This window comes from Chiloscyllium plagiosum, unplaced genomic scaffold (assembly GCF_037043375.1).
Source record: "Chiloscyllium plagiosum isolate Xiang-an unplaced genomic scaffold, Cpla_swu_hap1 HiC_scaffold_33, whole genome shotgun sequence".
NCBI classification, from domain to species: Eukaryota; Metazoa; Chordata; class Chondrichthyes; order Orectolobiformes; family Hemiscylliidae; genus Chiloscyllium; species Chiloscyllium plagiosum.
This window is the reverse complement of record NW_028270171.1, coordinates 57,763,192-57,777,637: the sequence shown is the minus strand read 5'-3', so window position 1 is coordinate 57,777,637 and position 14,446 is coordinate 57,763,192.

Sequence of the window (14,446 nt, the reverse complement as noted above, 5' to 3'; positions counted from 1 at the left end):
CCCCTCCCTCGCTGTGTGTATGTGTGTGTTTCTCCCTCGCTGCGTGTGTGTGTGTCCTTCCCTCGCTCTGTGTGTGTGTGTCCCTCCCTCGCTGTGTGTGTGTGTCCCTCCCTCGCTGTTTGTGTCCCTCCCTCGCTCTGTGTGTGTGTGTCCCTCCCTCGCTGTGTGTCCGTGTCCCTCCCTCGCTGTGTGTCCATGTCCTCCCTCGCTGTGTGTGTGTGTCCCTCCCTCGCTGTGTGTGTGTGTGTCCCTCCCTCGCTGTGTGTGTGTCCCTCTCTCGCTGTGTGTCCGTGTCCCTCCCTCGCTGTGTGTCCGTGTCCCTCCCTCGCTGTGTGTGTTTGTGTCCCTCCCTCGCTGTGTGTGTGTGTCCCTCCCTCGCTGTTCGTGTGTGTCCCTCCCTCGCAGTTCGTGTGTGTCCCTCCCTCGCTGTGTGTGTGTGTCCTTCCCTCGCTGTGTGTGTGTGTGTGTCCCTCCCTCGCTGTGTGTGTGTGTGTGTCCGTCCCTCGCTGTGTGTGTGTGTCCCTCCCTCGCTGTATGCGTGTGTGTCCCTCCCTCGCTGTGTGTGTGTGTGTGTGTGTGTGTGTGTGTCTCCCTCGCTGTGTGTGCATATATGTGTGTGTGTGTGTGTCCCTCCCTCGCTGTGTGTGCGAATGTGTGTGTGTGTGTCCGTCCCTCGCTTTGTGTGTGTGTGTCTCTCCCTCGCTGTGTGTGTGTGTCCCTCCCACGCAGTGTGTGTGTGTGTCCATCCCTCGCTGTGTGTGTGTGTGTCCCTCCCTCGCCGTGCGTGTGTGTATGTCCCTACCTCGCTGTGTGTGTCCCTCCCTCGCTGTGTGTGTGTTTGTGACCCTCGCGCGCTGTGTGTGTGCCCCTCCCTCGCTGTGTGTGTGTGTGTCCCTCCCTCGCTGTGTGTGTGTGTGTGTGTCCCTCCCTCGCTGTGTGTGTGTGTGTGTGTGTCCCTCCCTCGCTGCGTGTGTGTGTGTCCCTCCCTCGCTGTGTGTGTCCCTCCCTCGCTCTCTGTGTGTGTGTCCCTCCCTCGCTGTGTGTGTGTGTATGTGTGTCCCTTCCTCGCTGTGTGTGTGTGTGTGTGTCCCTCCCTCGCTGTGTGTGTGTGTGCGTGTCCCTCCCTCGCTTTGTGTGTGTACGCATCCCTCCCTCGCTGTGTGTGCGTGCGCGTCCCACCCTCGCTGTCGGTGCGCGTCCCTTCCTCGCTGTGTGTGTGCGCGTCCCTACCTCACTGTGAGTGTGCGTGTCCCACCCTCACTGTGTGTGTGTGCGCGTCCCTCCCTCGCTGTGTGTGTGTGTGCGTGTCCCTCCCTCGCTGTGTGTGCGTGCGTGTCCCACCCTCGCTGTCGGTGCGCGTCCCTCCCTCGCTGTGTGTGTGTGTGCGTGTCCCTCCCTCGCTGTGTGTGTGTGTGCGCGTCCCTCCCTTGCTGTGTGTGTGCGTCCCTCCCTCACTGTGTGTGTGTGCGTGTCCCTCCCTCGCTGTGTGTGTGTGCGTGTCCCACCCTCACTGTGTGTGTGTGTGTGTGTGTCCCTCCCTCGCTCTGCGTGTCTGTGTGTGTGTGTCCCTCCCTCGCAGTGTGTGTGTGTGTCTCCGTCGCTGTGTGTGTGTGTGTGTGTCCCTCCCTCGCTGTGTGTGTGCGTGTGTGTGTGTCCCTCCCTCGCTGTGTGTGTGTGTGTGTCCCTCGCTCGCTCTGTGTGTGTGTGTGTCCCTCCCACGCCCTGTGTGTGTGTGTGTGTGTCGTGTGTCCCTCCCTCCCTGTGTGTGTGTCCCTCCCTCGCTGTGTGTGTGTGTGTGTGTGTGTGTGTCCCTCCCACGCCCTGTGTGTGTGTGTGTCCCTCCATCCCATGTGTGTGTGTGTGTGTGTGTGTGTCCCTCGCTCGCAGTGTGTGTGTGTGTCTCCCTCCCTCGCTGTGCGTGTGTCCCTCCCTCGATATGTGTGTGTGTGTGTCCCGCCCTCGCTGTTTGTGTGTGTGTGTCCCTCCCTCGCTGTGTGTGTGTGTGTCCCTCCCTCGCTGTGTGTCGGTGTCCCTCCCTCGCTGTGTGTGTGTGTCCCTCCCTCTGTGTGTGTGTGTGCGTGTGTGTCCCTCCCACGCCCTGTGTGTGTGTGTGTGTCCCTCCCACGCCCTGTGTGTGTGTGTGTCCCTCCCACGCCCTGTGTGTGTGTTTGTCTCCCTCCCTCGCTGTGTGTGTGTGTGTGTCCCTCCCTCGCTGTGTGTGTGTGTGTCCCTCCCTCGCTGTGTGTGTGTGTGTGTGTGTCCCTCCCTCGCTGTGTGTCCGTGTCCCTCCCTCGCTCTGTGTGTGTGTGTGTGTGTGTCCCTCCCACGCCCTGTGTGTGTGTGTGTCCCTCCATCCCATGTGTGTGTGTGTGTGTGTGTGTCCCTCGCTCGCAGTGTGTGTGTGTGTCTCCATCCCTCGCTGTGCGTGTGTCCCTCCCTCGATATGTGTGTGTGTGTGTCCCCCCCTCGCTGTTTGTGTGTGTGTGTCCCTCCCTCGCTGTGTGTGTGTGTGTCCCTCCCTCGCTGTGTGTCGGTGTCCCTCCCTCGCTGTGTGTGTGTGTCCCTCCCTCTGTGTGTGTGTGTGCGTGTGTGTCCCTCCCACGCCCTGTGTGTGTGTGTGTGTGTCCCTCCCACGCCCTGTGTGTGTTTGTGTCCCTCCCACGCCCTGTGTGTGTGTTTGTCTCCCTCCCTCGCTGTGTGTGTGTTTGTGACCCTCCCTCGCTGTGTGTGTGTCCCTCTCTCGCTGTGTGTGTGTGTGTCCCTTCCTCGCTGTGTGTGTGTGTGTGTCCCTCCCTCGCTGTGTGTGTGTGCGTGTCCCTCCATTGCTTTGTGTGTGTGCGCGTCCCTCCCTCGCTGTGTGTGTGTGCGCGTCCCTACCTCACTGTGTGTGTGCGTGTCCCACCCTCACTGTGTGTGTGTGCGCGTCCCTCCCTCACTGTGTGTGTGCGTGTCCATGCCTCGCTGTGTGTGTGTGTGCGTGTCCCTCCCTCGCTGTGTGTGTGTGTGCGCGTCCCTCCCTCGCTGTGTGTGTGCGTCCCTCCCTCGCTGTGTGTGTGTGCGTGTCCCTCCCTCGCTGTGTGTGCGTGCGCGTCCCACCCTCGCTGTCGGTGCGCGTCCCTCCCTCGCTGGGTTTGTGTGCGTCCCTCCCTCGCCGTGTGTGTGCGTGTCCCACCCTCACTGTGTGTGTGTGTGTCCCTCCCTCGCTCTGCGTGTCTGTGTGTGTGTGTCCCTCCCTCGCAGTGTGTGTGTGTGTGTGTGTGTCCGTCGCTGTGTGTGTGTGTGTGTGTGTGTGTGTGTCCCTCCCTCGCTGTGTGTGTGCGTGTGTGTGTGTCCCTCCCTCGCTGTGTGTTTGTGTGTCCCTCGCTCGCTCTGTGTGTGTGTCCCTCCCACGCCCTGTGTGTGTGTGTGTGTCCCTCCCTCGCTGTGTGTGTGTACCTCCCTCGCTGTGTGTGTGTGTGTGTGTGTGTGTCCCTCCCTTGCTCTGTGTGTGTGTGTGTGTCCCTCCCACGCCCTGTGTGTGTATGTGTCCCTCCCTCCCATGTGTGTGTGTGTGTGTGTCCCTCGCTCGCTCTGTGTGTGTGTCCCTCCCACGCCCTGTGTGTGTGTGTGTGTGTCTCTCCCTCGCTGTGTGTGTGTCCCTCCCTCGCTGTGTGTGTGTGTGTGTGTGTGTCCCTCACTTGCTCTCTGTGTGTGTGTGTGTGTGTCCCTCCCACGCCCTGTGTGTGTGTGTGTGTCCCTCCCTCCCATGTGTGTGTGTGTGTGTCACTCGCTCGCAGTGTGTGTGTGTGTCTCCCTCCCTCGCTGTGTGTGTGTCCCTCCCTCGCTGTGTGTGTGCGTGTCCCACCCTCACTGTGTGTGTGTGTGTCCCTCCCTCGCTCTGCGTGTCTGTGTGTGTGTGTCCCTCCCTCGCAGTGTATGTGTGTGTGTCTCCGTCGCTGTGTGTTTGTGTGTGTGTGTGTGTGTCCCTCCCTCGCTGTGTGTGTGCGTGTGTGTGTCCCTCCCTCGCTGTGTGTGTGTGTGTCCCTCGCTCGCTCTGTGTGTGTGTCCCTCCCACGCCCTGTGTGTGTGTGTGTGTGTCCCTCCATCGCTGTGTGTGTGTCCCTCCCTCGCTGTGTGTGTGTGTGTGTGTGTGTGTGTCCCTCCCTTGCTCTGTGTGTGTGTCCCTCCCACGCCCTGTGTGTGTGTGTGTCCCTCCCTTGCTGTGTGTGTGTGTGTGTGTTTGTCCCTCGCTCGCTCTGTGTGTGTGTCCCTCCCACGCCCTGTGTGTGTGTGTGGGTGTGTCTCCCTCGCTGTGTGTGTGTCCCTCCCTCGCTGTGTGTGTGTGTCCCTCCCTTGCTCTGTGTGTGTGTGTGTGTGTGTCCCTCCCACGCCCTGTGTGTGTGTGTGTGTCCCTTCCTCCCATGTGTGTGTGTGTTTGTGTCCCTCGCTCTCAGTGTGTGTGTGTGTCTCCCTCCCTCGCTGTGTGTGTGTCCCTCCCTCGCTGTGTGTGTGTGTGTCTCCCTCCCTCGCTGTGTGTGTGTGTGTGTGTCCCTCCCTCGCTGTGTGTGTGTGTGTCCCTCCCACGCCCTGTGTGTGTGTGTGTCCCTCCCACGCCCTGTGTGTGTGTTTGTCTCCCTCCCTCGCTGTGTGTGTGTGTGTGTCCCTCCCTCGCTGTGTGTGTGTGTGTCCCTCCCTCGCTGTGTGTGTGTGTGTGTGTGTCCCTCCCTCGCTGTGTGTGTGTGTGTCCCTCCCTCGCTGTGTGTCCGTGTCCCTCCCTCGCTCTGTGTGTGTGTGTGTGTGTCCCTCCCACGCCCTGTGTGTGTGTGTGTGTCCCTCCATCCCATGTGTGTGTGTGTGTGTGTGTGTCCCTCGCTCGCAGTGTGTGTGTGTGTCTCCATCCCTCGCTGTGCGTGTGTCCCTCCCTCGATATGTGTGTGTGTGTGTCCCCCCCTCGCTGTTTGTGTGTGTGTGTCCCTCCCTCGCTGTGTGTGTGTGTGTCCCTCCCTCGCTGTGTGTCGGTGTCCCTCCCTCGCTGTGTGTGTGTGTCCCTCCCTCTGTGTGTGTGTGTGCGTGTGTGTCCCTCCCACGCCCTGTGTGTGTGTGTGTGTCCCTCCCACGCCCTGTGTGTGTTTGTGTCCCTCCCACGCCCTGTGTGTGTGTTTGTCTCCCTCCCTCGCTGTGTGTGTGTTTGTGACCCTCCCTCGCTGTGTGTGTGTCCCTCTCTCGCTGTGTGTGTGTGTGTCCCTTCCTCGCTGTGTGTGTGTGTGTGTCCCTCCCTCGCTGTGTGTGTGTGCGTGTCCCTCCATTGCTTTGTGTGTGTGCGCGTCCCTCCCTCGCTGTGTGTGTGTGCGCGTCCCTACCTCACTGTGTGTGTGCGTGTCCCACCCTCACTGTGTGTGTGTGCGCGTCCCTCCCTCACTGTGTGTGTGCGTGTCCATGCCTCGCTGTGTGTGTGTGTGCGTGTCCCTCCCTCGCTGTGTGTGTGTGTGCGCGTCCCTCCCTCGCTGTGTGTGTGCGTCCCTCCCTCGCTGTGTGTGTGTGCGTGTCCCTCCCTCGCTGTGTGTGCGTGCGCGTCCCACCCTCGCTGTCGGTGCGCGTCCCTCCCCCGCTGGGTTTGTGTGCGTCCCTCCCTCGCCGTGTGTGTGCGTGTCCCACCCTCACTGTGTGTGTGTGTGTCCCTCCCTCGCTCTGCGTGTCTGTGTGTGTGTGTCCCTCCCTCGCAGTGTGTGTGTGTGTGTGTGTGTCCGTCGCTGTGTGTGTGTGTGTGTGTGTGTCCCTCCCTCGCTGTGTGTGTGCGTGTGTGTGTGTCCCTCCCTCGCTGTGTGTTTGTGTGTCCCTCGCTCGCTCTGTGTGTGTGTCCCTCCCACGCCCTGTGTGTGTGTGTGTGTCCCTCCCTCGCTGTGTGTGTGTACCTCCCTCGCTGTGTGTGTGTGTGTGTGTGTGTGTCCCTCCCTTGCTCTGTGTGTGTGTGTGTGTCCCTCCCACGCCCTGTGTGTGTATGTGTCCCTCCCTCCCATGTGTGTGTGTGTGTGTGTCCCTCGCTCGCTCTGTGTGTGTGTCCCTCCCACGCCCTGTGTGTGTGTGTGTGTGTCTCTCCCTCGCTGTGTGTGTGTCCCTCCCTCGCTGTGTGTGTGTGTGTGTGTGTGTCCCTCACTTGCTCTCTGTGTGTGTGTGTGTGTGTCCCTCCCACGCCCTGTGTGTGTGTGTGTGTCCCTCCCTCCCATGTGTGTGTGTGTGTGTCCCTCGCTCGCAGTGTGTGTGTGTGTCTCCCTCCCTCGCTGTGTGTGTGTCCCTCCCTCGCTGTGTGTGTGCGTGTCCCACCCTCACTGTGTGTGTGTGTGTCCCTCCCTCGCTCTGCGTGTCTGTGTGTGTGTGTCCCTCCCTCGCAGTGTATGTGTGTGTGTCTCCGTCGCTGTGTGTTTGTGTGTGTGTGTGTGTGTCCCTCCCTCGCTGTGTGTGTGCGCGTGTGTGTCCCTCCCTCGCTGTGTGTGTGTGTGTCCCTCGCTCGCTCTGTGTGTGTGTCCCTCCCACGCCCTGTGTGTGTGTGTGTGTGTCCCTCCATCGCTGTGTGTGTGTCCCTCCCTCGCTGTGTGTGTGTGTGTGTGTGTGTGTGTGTCCCTCCCTTGCTCTGTGTGTGTGTCCCTCCCACGCCCTGTGAGTGTGTGTGTCCCTCCCTTGCTGTGTGTGTGTGTGTGTGTTTGTCCCTCGCTCGCTCTGTGTGTGTGTCCCTCCCACACCCTGTGTGTGTGTGTGGGTGTGTCTCCCTCGCTGTGTGTGTGTCCCTCCCTCGCTGTGTGTGTGTGTCCCTCCCTTGCTCTGTGTGTGTGTGTGTGTGTGTGTCCCTCCCACGCCCTGTGTGTGTGTGTGTGTCCCTTCCTCCCATGTGTGTGTGTGTTTGTGTCCCTCGCTCTCAGTGTGTGTGTGTGTCTCCCTCCCTCGCTGTGTGTGTGTCCCTCCCTCGCTGTGTGTGTGTGTGTCTCCCTCCCTCGCTGTGTGTGTGTGTGTGTGTCCCTCCCTCGCTGTGTGTGTGTGTGTCCCTCTCTCGCTGTGTGTGTGTGTGTCCCTCCCTCGCTGTGTGTCCGTGTCCCTCCCTCGCTGTGTGTGTGTGGCCCTCCCTCGCTGTGTGTGTGTGTGTGTGTGTGTCCCTCCCACGCCCTGTGTGTGTGTGTGTGTGTCCCTCCCACGCCCTGTGTGTGTGTGTGTGTGTCCCTCCCTCGCTCTGAGTGTGTGTGTGTGTCCCTCCCTCGCTGTGTGTGTGTGTGTGTCCCTCCCACGCCCTGTGTGTGTGTGTCTCCCTCCCTCGCTGTGTGTGTGGGTGTGTCCCTCACTCGCTGTGTGTGTATGTGTGTCCCTCCCTCGCTGTGTGTGTGTGTCCCTCCCTCGCTGTGTGTGTGTGTGTCCCTCCCTCGCTGTGTGTGTGTGTGTCCCTCCCTCGCTGTGTGTGTGTGTCCCTCCCTCGCTGTGTGTGTGTGTCCCTCCCTCGCGGCGTGTATGTGTGTCCCTCCCTCGCTGTGTGTGTGTGTGTCCCTCCCTCGCTGTTCGTGTGTGTCCCTCCCTCGCTGTTCGTGTGTGTCCCTCCCTCGCTGTTCGTGTGTGACTCTCCCTCGCTGTGTGTGTGTGTCCCTCCCTCGAAGTGTGTGTGTGCGTGTCCCTTCCTCGCTGTGTGTGTGTGCGTGTCCCTTCCTCGCTGTGTGTGTGTCCTTCCCTCGCTGTGTGTGTGTGTGTGTGTCCCTCCCTCGATGTGTGTGTGTGCGTGTCCCTTCCTCGCTGTGTGTGTGTGTCCCTCCCTCGCTGTGTGTGTGTGCGCATCACTCCCTCGCTGTGTGTGTGTGTGCGCGTCCCTCCCTCGCTGTGAGTGTGTGCGCATCATTCCCTCACTGTGTGTGTGTGTGTGTGTGTGTGTGTGTCCCTCCCACGCCCTGTGTGTGTGTGTGTGTCCCTCCCACGCCCTGTGTGTGTGTGTCCCTCCCACGCCCTGTGTGTGTGTTTGTCTCCCTCCCTCGCTGTGTGTGTGTGTGTGTCCCTCCCTCGCTGTGTGTGTGTGTGTCCCTCCCTCGCTGTATGTGTGTGTGTGTGTCCCTCCCACGCCCTGTGTGTGTGTGTGTCCCTCCCACGCCCTGTGTGTGTGTTTGTCTCCCTCCCTCGCTGTGTGTGTGTGTGTGTCCCTCCCTCGCTGTGTGTGTGTGTGTTTCCCTCCCTCGCTGTGTGTGTGTGTGTGTGTGTCCTTCCCTCGCTGTGTGTGTGTGTGTCCCTCCCTCGATGTGTGTGTGTGCGTGTCCCTTCCTCGCTGTGTGTGTGTGTCCCTCCCTCACTGTGTGTGTGTGCGCATCACTCCCTCGCTGTGTGTGTGTGTGCGCGTCCCTCCCTCGCTGTGAGTGTGTGCGCATCACTCCCTCACTGTGTGTGTGTGCGCGTCCCTTCCTCCGCGTGTGTGTGCATGTCCCTCCCTCGCTGTGTTTGTGCGTGTCCCTCCCTCGCTGTGTGTGTGTGTGTGTCCCTCCCTCGCTGTGTGTGTGTCCCTCCCTCGCTGTGTGTGTATCCCTCGCTCGCTGTGTGTGTGTGTCCCTCCCTCGCTGTGTGTGTGTGTGTGTGTCCCTCCCTCGCTCTGCTTGTGTGTGTGTCCCTCCCTCGCTGTGTGTGTGGGGGGGTGTCCCTCCCTCGCTGTGTGTGTGTGTGTCCGTCCCTCGCTGTGCGTGTGTGTGTGTGTGTGTGTGCATGTGTGTGTGTGTCCCTCCCTCGCTGTGTGTGTGTGTGTGTGTGTGTGTGCGTGTGTGTGTGTGTGTGTGTCCCTCGCTCGCTGTGTGTGTGTGTGTGTGTGTGTCCCTCCATCGCTGTGTGTGTGTGTGTGTCCGTCCCTCGCTGTGTGTGTGTGTCACTCCCTCGCTGTGTGCGTGTGTGTCCCTCCCTCGCTGTGTCTGTGTGTGTGTGTGTGTGTGTCTCCCTCGCTGTGTGTGCATATATGTGTGTGTGTGTGTCCCTCCCTCGCTGTGTGTGCGAATGTGTGTGTGTGTGTCCGTCCCTCGCTTTGTGTGTGTGTGTCCCTCCCTCGCTGTGTGTGTGTGTCCCTCCCTCGCAGTGTGTGTGTGTGTGTCCATCCCTCGCTGTGTGTGTGTGTGTCCCTCCCTCGCCGTGCGTGTGTGTATGTCCCTACCTCGCTGTGTGTGTCCCTCCCTCGCTGTGTGTGTGTTTGTGACCCTCCCTCGCTGTGTGTGTGTCCCTCCCTCGCTGTGTGTGTGTGTGTATTCCTCCCTCGCTGTGTGTGTGTGTGTCCCTCCCTCGTTGTGTGTGTGTGTGTCCCTCCCTCGCTGTGTGTGTCCCTCCCACGCTCTCTGTGTGTGTGTCCCTCCCTCGCTGTGTGTGTGTGTGTGTCCCTTCCTCGCTGTGTGTGTGTGTGTGTCCCTCCCTCGCTGTGTGTGTGTGTGTGCGCGTCCCTCCCTCGCTGTGTGTGTGCGTGTCCCACCCTCACTGTGTGTGTGTGCGCGTCCATCCCTCACTGTGTGTGTGCGTGTCCATCCCTCGCTGTGTGTGTGTGTGCGTGTCCCTCCCTCGCTGTGTGTGTGTGTGCGCGTCCCTCCCTCGCTGTGTGTGTGCGTCCCTCCCTCGCTGTGTGTGTGTGTGTGTACCTCCCTCGCTGTGTGTGTGTGTGTGTGTGTGTGTGTCCCTCCCTTGCTCTGTGTGTGTGTGTGTGTCCCTCCCACGCCCTGTGTGTGTGTGTGTGTGTCCCTCCCTCCCATGTGTGTGTGTGTGTGTGTCCCTCGCTCGCTCTGTGTGTGTGTCCCTCCCACGCCCTGTGTGTGTGTGTGTGTGTGTCTCCCTCGCTGTGTGTGTATCCCTCCCTCGCTGTGTGTGTGTGTGTGTGTGTGTGTGTGTCCCTCACTTGCTCTGTGTGTGTGTGTGTGTCCCTCCCACGCCCTGTGTGTGTGTGTGTGTCCCTCCCTCCCATGTGTGTGTGTGTGTGTCCCTCGCTCGCAGTGTGTGTGTGTGTCTCCCTCCCTCGCTGTGTGTGTGTCCCTCCCTCGCTGTGTGTGTGCGTGTCCCACCCTCACTGTGTGTGTGTGTGTCCCTCCCTCGCTCTGCGTGTCTGTGTGTGTGTGTCCCTCCCTCGCAGTGTATGTGTGTGTGTCTCCGTCGCTGTGTGTGTGTGTGTGTGTGTGTCCCTCCCTCGCTGTGTGTGTGCGTGTGTGTGTGTCCCTCCCTCGCTGTGTGTGTGTGTGTCCCTCGCTCGCTCTGTGTGTGTGTCCCTCCCACGCCCTGTGTGTGGGTGTGTGTGTCCCTCCATCGCTGTGTGTGTGTCCCTCCCTCGCTGTGTGTGTGTGTCCCTCCCTTGCTCTGTGTGTGTGTCCCTCCCACGCCCTGTGTGTGTGTGTGTGTGTGTTTCTCCCTCGCTGTGTGTGTGTCCCTCCCTCGCTGTGTGTGTGTCCCTCCCTTGCTCTGTGTGTGTGTGTATGTCCCTCCCACGCCATGTGTGTGTGTGTGTGTCCCTCCCTCCCATGTGTGTGTGTGTTTGTGTCCCTCGCTCGCAGTGTGTGTGTGTGTCTCCCTCCCTCGCTGTGTGTGTGTCCCTCCCTCGCTGTGTGTGTGTGTGTCTCCCTCCCTCGCTGTGTGTGTGTGTGTGTCCCTCCCTCGCTGTGTGTGTGTGTGTCCCTCTCTCGCTGTGTGTGTGTGTGTCCCTCCCTCGCTGTGTGTCCGTGTCCCTCTCTCGCTGTGTGTGTGTGTCCCTCCCTCGCTGTGTGTGTGTGTGTGTGTGTCCCTCCCACGCCCTGTGTGTGTGTGTGTGTGTCCCTCCCACGCCCTGTGTGTGTGTGTGTGTGTCCCTCCCTCGCTCTGTGTGTGTGTCCCTCCCTCGCTGTGTGTGTGTGTGTGTCCCTCCCACGCCCTGTGTGTGTGTGTCTCCCTCCCTCGCTGTGTGTGTGGGTGTGTCCCTCTCTCGCTGTGTGTGTATGTGTGTCCCTCCCTCGCTGTGTGTGTGTGTCCCTCCCTCGCTGTGTGTGTGTGTGTCCCTCCCTCGCTGTGTGTGTGTGTGTCCCTCCCTCGCTGTGTGTGTGTGTCCCTCCCTCGCTGTGTGTGTGTGTCCCTCCCTCGCGGCGTGTGTGTGTGTCCCTCCCTCGCTGTGTGTGTGTGTGTCCCTCCCTCGCTGTTCGTGTGTGTCCCTCCCTCGCTGTTCGTGTGTGTCCCTCCCTCGCTGTTCGTGTGTGACCCTCCCTCTCTGTGTGTGTGTGTCCCTCCCTCGCTGTGTGTGTGTGTGTCCCTCCCTCGCTGTTCGTGTGTGTCCCTCCCTCGCTGTTCGTGTGTGTCCCTCCCTCGCTGTTCGTGTGTGACCCTCCCTCGCTGTGTGTGTGTGTCCTTCCCTCGCTGTGTGTGTGTGTCCTTCCCTCGCTGTGTGTGTGTGTGTCCCTCCCTCGCTGTGTGTGTGTGTCCCTCCCTCGCTGTGTGTGTGTGTCCCTCCCTCGCTGTGTGTGTGTCCTTCCCTCGCTGTGTGTGTGTGTGTCCCTCCCTCGCTGTGTGTGTGTGTGTCCCTCCCTCGCTGTGTGTGTGCGGATTCCTCCCTCGCTGTGTGTGTGTGCGTGTCCCTCCCTCGCTGTGTGTGTGTGTGTCCCTCCCTCGCTGTGTGTGTGTGCGCATCACTCCCTCGCTCTGTGTGTGTGTGCGCGTCACGCACTCGCTGTGTGTGTGCGCTCGTCCCTTCCTCCGCGTGTGTGTGCGTGTCCCTCCCTCGCTGTGTGTGAGCGTGTCCCTTCCTCGCTGTGTGTGTGTGTGTCCCTCCCTCGCTGTGTGTGTGTGTGTGTGTGTGTGTCCCTCCCTCGCTGTGTGTGTGTGTGTCCCTCCCTCGCTGTGTGTGTGTGTGTGTCCCTCCCTCGCTGTGTGTGTGTGTCCCTCCATCGCTGTGTATGTGTGTGCGCGTCCCTCCCTCGCTGTGTGTGTGTGCGCATCACTCCCTCGCTGCGTGTGTGTGTGTGCGTCCCGCCTTCGCTGTGTGTGTGTTTGTAAGGCCCTTCCCTCGCTGTGTGTGTCCCTCCTTCGCTGTGTGCGTGTCCCTCCCTCGCTAGGTGTGTGCGTGTCCCACCCTCGCTGTGTGTGTATCCCTCGCTCGCTGTGTGTGTGTGTCCCTCCCTCGCTGTGTGTGTGTGTGTGTGTGTCCCACCCTCGCTGTATGTGTGTGTGTGTCCCGCCCAACTCTGCGTGTGTGTGTATCCCTCCCTCGCTGTGTGCGTGTGCATGTGAGTGTGCGTGTGACCCTCCATCGCTGTGTGTGTGCGTGTGTGTGTGTGTGTGTGTGTGTGTGGGTCCCTCCCTCGCTGTGTGTGTGTGTGTGTCCCTCCCTCGCTGTGTGTGATTGCCCCTCCCTCGCTGTGTGTTTGTATCCCTCCCTCGCTGCGTGTGTGTGTGTCCCTCCCTCGCTGTGTGTGTGTGTGTCCCTCCCTCGCTGTGTGTGTGTGTGTCCCTCCCTCGCTGTGTGTGTGTGTCCCTCTCTCGCTGTGTGTCCGTGTCCCTCCCTCGCTGTGTGAGTGTGTGTTTCCCTCCCTCGCTGTGTGAGTGTGTGTGTCCCTCCCTCGCTGTGTGTGTGTGTGTGTCCCTCCCTCGCTGTGTGTGTGTGTGTCCCTCCCTCGCTGTGTGTGTGTGTGTGTCCCTCCCTCGCTGTGTGTGTGTGTCCCTCCATCGCTGTGTATGTGTGTGCGCGTCCCTCCCTCGCTGTGTGTGTGTGCGCATCACTCCCTCGCTGTGTGTGTGTGTGTGCGTCCCGCCCTCGCTGTGTGTGTGTTTGTAAGGCCCTTCCCTCGCTGTGTGTGTCCCTCCTTCGCTGTGTGCGTGTCCCTCCCTCGCTAGGTGTGTGCGTGTCCCACCCTCGCTGTGTGTGTGTGTGTGTGTCCCTCCCTCGCTGTATGTGTGTGTGTGTCCCGCCCAACTCTGCGTGTGTGTGTATCCCTCCCTCGCTGTGTGCGTGTGCATGTGAGTGTGCGTGTGACCCTCCATCGCTGTGTGTGTGCGTGTGTGTGTGTGTGTGTGTGTGTGTGGGTCCCTCCCTCGCTGTGTGTGTGTGTGTGTCCCTCCCTCGCTGTGTGTGATTGCCCCTCCCTCGCTGTGTGTTTGTATCCCTCCCTCGCTGCGTGTGTGTGTGTCCCTCCCTCGCTGTGTGTGTCCCTCCCTCGCTGTGTGTGTGTGTGTCCCTCCCTCGCTGTGTGTGTGTGTCCCTCTCTCGCTGTGTGTCCGTGTCCCTCCCTCGCTGTGTGAGTGTGTGTTTCCCTCCCTCGCTGTGTGAGTGTGTGTGTCCCTCCCTCGCTGTGTGTGTGTGTGTGTCCCTCCCTCGCTGTGTGTGTGTGTGTCCCTCCCTCGCTGTGTGTGTGTGTGTGTCCCTCCCTCGCTGTGTGTGTGTGTGTGTCCCTCCCTCGCTGTGTGTGTGTGTGCGTGGCCCTCCCTCGCTTTGTGTGTGTTCGCGTCCCTCCCTCGCTGTGTGTGTGCGTGTCCCTCCCTCGCTGTGTGTGCGCGTCCCTCCCGAGCTGTGTTTGTGCGCGTCCCTCCCTCGCTGTTTGTGTGCGCGTCCCTCCCTCATTGTGTGTGTGCGTGTCCCACCCTCGCTGTGTGTGTGTGTGTGTGTCCCTCCCTCGCTCTGTGTGTGTGTGTGTCCCTCCCTCGCTGTGTGTGTCTGTGTGTGTCTGTGTGTGTGTGTCCCTCCCTCGCTGTGTGTGTGTGTGTGTGTGTGTCCCTCCCTCTTTGTGTGTATGTGTCCCTCCCTCACTGTGTGTGTGTCCCCCTCCCTCGGTGTGTGTGTGTGTGTGTGTGTGTCCCTCCCTCGCTCTGTGTGTGTGTGTGAGTGTGTCCCTCCCTCGCTGTGTGTCCCTCCCTCGCTGTGTGTGTCCCTCACTTGCTGTCTGTGTGTGTGTGTGTGTCCCACCCTCGCTGTGTGTATGTGTGTGTGTGTGTGTGTGTCCCTCCCTCGCTCTGTGTGTGTGTGTGTGTCCCTCCCTCGCTGTGTGTGTCCCTCCCTCGCTGTGTGTGTCCCTCCCTCGCTGTGTGTGTGCGCATCACTCCCTCGCTGTGTGTGTGTGCGCGTCCCTCCCTCGCTGTGTGTGTGTGCGCATCACTCCCTCGCTGTGTGTGTGTGTGCGCGTCCCTTCCTCCGCGTGTGTGTGCATGCCCCTCCCTCGCCGTGTTTGTGCGTGTCCCTCCCTCGCTGTGTGTGTGTGTGTGTCCCTCCCTCGCTGTGTGTGTGTCCCTCCCTCGCTGTGTGTGTATCCCTCGCTCGCTGTGTGGGTGTGTACCTCCCTCGCTGTGTGTGTGTGTCCCTCCCTCGTTGTGTGTGTGTGTGTCCCTCCCTAGCTCTGCGTGTGTGTGTATCCCTCCCTCGCTGTGTGTGTGTGTGTGTGTGTGAGTGTGCATGTGTGTGTGCGTGTGTCCCTCCCTCGCTGTGTGTGTGTGTGTGTGTGTGCGTGTGTGTGTGTGTGTGTGTCCCTCCCTCGCAGTGTGTGTG